The sequence below is a fragment of the Corythoichthys intestinalis genome, chromosome 19 (assembly GCF_030265065.1).
Source record: "Corythoichthys intestinalis isolate RoL2023-P3 chromosome 19, ASM3026506v1, whole genome shotgun sequence".
In the NCBI taxonomy this organism is placed as follows: Eukaryota; Metazoa; Chordata; class Actinopteri; order Syngnathiformes; family Syngnathidae; genus Corythoichthys; species Corythoichthys intestinalis.
In genome coordinates this window covers 34,204,625-34,210,036 of record NC_080413.1, presented here as the reverse complement: position 1 = coordinate 34,210,036, position 5,412 = coordinate 34,204,625, and positions in this window count along the sequence as shown.

Sequence of the window (5,412 nt, the reverse complement as noted above, 5' to 3'; positions counted from 1 at the left end):
CTCCCTCGATCTGGGGCTCCATGCAAGATCTCACCACGTGGCGTCAAAATGATAACAAGAACGGTGAGCAAAAATCCCAGAACCACACCGGGGAACCTAGTGAATGACCTACAGAGAGCTGGGACCACAGTAACAAAGGCTACTATCAGTAACACAATGCGCCGCCAGGGACTCAAATCCTGTATTGCCAGAGTTGTCCCGCTGCTGAAGAAAGTACACGTCCAGGCCGGTCTGCGGTTCACTAGAGAGCATTTGGATGATCCAGATGAGGACTGGGAGAATGTGTTATGGTCAGATGAAACCAAACTAGAAATTTTTGGTAGAAACACAGGTTCTCATGTTTGGAGGAGAAAGACTACTGAATTGCATTTGAAGAACACCATACCCACTGTGAAGCATGAGGGTGGAAACACCATGCTTTGGGGCTGTTTTTCTGGACGACTGATCTGTGTAAAGGAAAGAATGAATGGGGCCATGTTTCGAGAGATTTTGACTGAAAATCTTCCATCAGCAAGGGCATTGAAGATGAGACTTGGCTGGGTCTTTCAGCATGACAATGATCCCAAACACACAGCCAGGGCAACAAAGGAGTGGCTTTGTAAGAAGCGTTTCAAGGTCCTGGAGTGGCCTCGCCAGTCTCCAGATCTCAATCCCATAGAAAATCTGTGGAGGGATTTGAACGTCCGTGTTGCCCAACGACAGCCCCAAAACATCACTGCTCTAGAGGAGTTCTACATGGAGGAATGGGCCAAAATACCAGCAACAGCGTGTGAAAAGCTTGTGAAGAGTTACAGAAAACGTTTGGCCTCCGTTATTTCCAACAAAGGGTACATACCAAAGTATTGAGATGAACTTTTGGTATTGACCACTTATTTTCCACCATGATTTGCAAATAAATTCTTTAAAAATAAAACAATATGATTTTCTGTTTGTTTGTTTTTTCTACATTCTGTCTCTCATAGTTGATCTTTACCCATGTTGACAATTACAGGCCTCTCTAATATTTTCAGGTGGGAGAACTTGCACAATTAGTGGTTGACTAAATACTTATTTGCCCCACTGTATATACATAATAATAATATATTGCTGTCATTGCTGTCTAACCGCTCGAAGTGTACAGACGCACATTCTGAGCTCCTGAAAGCACGCTCCTATCTTAACTGATAAGCGCTCAGGGGACCAGCCTGAAAAATACGACTCCAGTATGACTCGGAAAACTCTGAAACCTGAGGATCTGGATGAAGTCAAATCCTCTATCCAGAAAATAGTGGCCTCTCTGACCAACCTGGAGGCTTCTCTGACTAACCTGACTCAAAGCCAGAATCGGGAAGTCATGAAAGAATTACAGCTGATGCGCGCTGAAAACAAGAAGCTCGAGCAAGTGGTTGAGGAGAAGGAGGCTCGCATCAAAAGGCTGGAAATTCTGGCTGATGATCTCGACCAAGGAAGACGCGCAAATCATCTCATCATCTCTGGATTACAACTGACACCCAGATCATATGCCGAGGCCGCTAGCCCACCTGTGGCTCAACAGGCAATTGCCAAGCTGCAAGAATTTGGAATAAAGGTGGACCCGCAGGACATCCGTCACTGCTTTCTGCTCCCAACTGGGGGGAGAGGACCGGCGACGGTGGTCGTGAAGTTGGCAGACCACAAGAGCAAGGTTGCCCTGCTTGACCAGCGCCACCGCCTTAAAGGAACGGAGATTTATCTGAATGACAACTTGACCGAAATGCCCACGTAGCGAGAAAACCACGTCAGCTCAAAAAAGAGGGGAAAATTGCCAGCACCTGGGTGTCTGATTGCAAAATCCTTGTCAAGTCGCAAGACATGAAGATAAGAGTCGTGAGAAGCCTGGAAGAGCTGACCTCATTCGAAAATTAATGATGACACCTGTTACCACCTTTTGGATGACCAGATTGATGAGTACCATGATGACCCAACTGATAATCTTGATCCTGACCTCAACTTTTACAATAACATGTCGAACCTATCTTCACAAACTACACTCCACGCAGCCACTGCGTAAATCCGACAAAGACAGTGTACAAAAGAATCAGAACTGATCAAAACATTGAAAACATGAAAAAAGATCTCTAAACTCAAGACTGGAATGATGTTTACAATGCAAACCCACGAGACAAAGAATGTAAAACAAACCTTGGATGACCAAGACGCTTATCAACGCTTGCAAAAAGAAAACAGCGCCGTATGAGTATTTTATCTCCCAAGGACAGGGCCTGCGAGGAGAAGTTTAAGAAATATAGAAATAAGCTAACCTGGACATCAACTGATACCCACTCAAATTGACAATATGTGAAATTCCGTGGCAATCAATGACTTTTGAATGATATGTGAAAAAAAACAAAAAAAAAAACCTGATAATAACTGGACTGTAACACAAACATGCTTGACCGTGCGTCCCGGGCTGTTGGGGGACGGGTATCGATAAGCATTTGCTTTTTCCCGTCTTTCCTTTGTCTGTCACCGTCTTTCTTTCGGGCAAATTCCACACTCTGAAACTGTCAGTGATTATGATGATGATGACAATGACAATAAATTCATTCATTCATTCATTCATATATAAGTTAGGAAAAATTAATTTGACTGCATTTAATGTATTTTCCGCACTATACGGCACATTCCAATATAAGACGCGCCATCAATGAAAGGCCTATTTGAAAACTGTTTTCATATATAGGGCACACTGTGTTATAAGGCACAGTAGTACAGTCCCTGATAAAAGTCTTGTCGCTTATCCATTTTGTAGAAACAATTGATAATAACCTGACTTTTAATTATTCAATTGGTTTCAGAAATGGCTAATATGAAAGCTAAAACCCTCCCAAATGATGTTGAATGTACAAAAATATATTTGTTTCACTGAAAAAAGATTTATCATTTAATGAAGACATAAAGGTCAAATTTTGGCAAGACAAAAGTTTTGTCGCCTACAGAAAGTAATGTGAAAATTGAACAAAAAATGTACTTCAAATACAAAAATATGTTACATAACATAAGCGAATTAAGTAGTGGTGCTGTGAGAGCCAAATTTAATATTTTGTATGACCTCCATGGGCTTGAAGGACTGCATCCATGCAGTTCGGCAAGGATTCATACAATTTATTGATGAAGTCATCAGGAACATCAAAGAAATCAGTCTTGCATGCTTCCCAGAGTTCATCAACATTCTTGGGTTTCGTCTTCCATGCTTCCTCTTTCATTCTTTTCATGTCTGGTGACTGGGCTGGCCAGTCCTGGAGGATCTTGATCTTCTTTGCCTTGAGGAACTTTGAGGTAGAGATTGAAGTATGCGATGGAGCACGATCCTGCCGCAGAGTCTGTCCCTTTTTATGGTTAGGAATGTTAGAGTTAGCTAAGATTCGTTGATATTTCAGACTATTTATGTTGCGTTCCACCCTGCAGATCTCTCGCACACACCCATACTGGATGTAACCTCAGACCATGATTTTGCCACCACCAAACTTCCCTGTTTTGTGGCAAAAGGTGGATTTTTCAGATGAATCTTCCATTGAATTACACCACAGTCGCCGCAAATATTGCAGGAGACCTACTGGAGCCTGGATGGATCTGAGATTCACTCAGAAACCAGTGAAGTTTGGTGGTGGCAAAATCATGGTCTCGGGTTACATGCAGTATGGGGTTTTAAACATGTTACTGTCCCACCAAATTATTTTTGAACAAGAATAAAGTAGAAAAACGCTTGGCTTTATTAAATGCTTCATTGAGTGAGTCCACTCAAATCTGCTCAACCTGCTAATTTACACCTAATGAGTTGCCACAGCCATAGGCGGATCTACTATTCAGGCGAAGTAGGCGATCGCCTTAGGCCCCCAACCAGCTGCCCTTGCCTCAATGAGCAAATGCTTGGGCCACCGGAGCCAGCAGCACCCCCAGCTATTCGTATGTATAATTATGTCAGCATACCAAACAAACAAATACCAAAACAAAAAAGAAAGCCATTTGAATGCTGCATTTATATTATCTCTCTCACACACACACACACACACACACTACAATGGATTGTTCCACGACGACGGACTGAGTATCAGTCGCTTAGCTTCATTTAGCGCCGTTTAGCTTCGCTTAGCTCCGTTTAGCATTGCTTAGCTCCGCTTAGCTGTTCGTTAGCTTCACTTAGCTCTCCCGCGTTTTTCATGCCACTAAGCTCGCTATTTTTACAGCTCACTTGCTGCTTTGCACGTCGGCTATCGTTTATTTCGAACACATGAGCGAACGTGCTCTCCGTGAGAGCCAAAGTGCAGTGAGGGAGAAGTTGAGAACAGGCCGCTAATGCCTCTTTAAACTTTCTTCTTCTTCACACCGAACATAAAATACACGACAGCACACCCTGTGGCGAAACAATGCAGTACAGTTCCAATCAGTCATACAATAACACTCAACAGCTGGTTAACAGCATTTGCTAACGAAAAAAAAAATGAAATCTATTAGTAGCACCACAAGCAATGACGAAGAATGTTTTTTTGACGGAGTGTAAAGCTTACCTCCGGTGAACATTTAAAAAAAAAAAAAAAAAAGTACGTCATGTTCGTCATATAAATAACGATTTCTGGAGTTAATCCCACATACTTCAGAATTAATATTATGATATGTTGAGTAAATACTACAGAATACAGATTCTTCACTAAGAATAGCTTTCAAATTACACTCTTTATGACAAATATGATTGGCAATGAATAATTATTATAATTATTATACTACTATTATATATAGTAGTATACTATATTGATAGTGCTAGAATTTTTTTTTTTAAGAATTGTTTTGAATAACGTTGGAAAGGCAAAGTCAGTGTTCTGAATATGTTTACTCTCCATTCTTTTGCACTAGTAAATGCTATCAGCATTTAACCTCATTGTTTGTTTGTGATTAATTATTGTTATTTACATGATTAAGTGTACCTTAATAAAGAATTTAAATGTTCCAAAATGGTTTTGTGAATTAATAAGCGTCAACAAAAATTTCATTGCTAAATTAGTAAAAAAAAGAAAATTATTAGATTAGTCGAGTAATCTTAAAACTAGTCGGTTGAATAATCAGGAGAAAATTTGTCGTTTAGGACAGCCCTAGTGTACCGGAACATATTTCCTCCATACCCTTCTCACCTTTTTAACACCTGACCCATGAAGAGGGCCACTGGATATGTTCGCCTTAGGCCCCAAAATTGCCAAGTCCGCCACTGGCCACAGCAACTGTTTAACAATTGTTGTAGTGAGTTCATTTTGTCAACATTTATAGATTAGTTGAATTTTTCTTTTATGGTCAGCACAGGATGTGACTCGCCTGTCCATCTGACAGGTGAGTATGCCTTGATCCATCAGCTGATAAAGACGCATCACGCAAACACCAGCGACTCTCCGATGAAGACGGAAG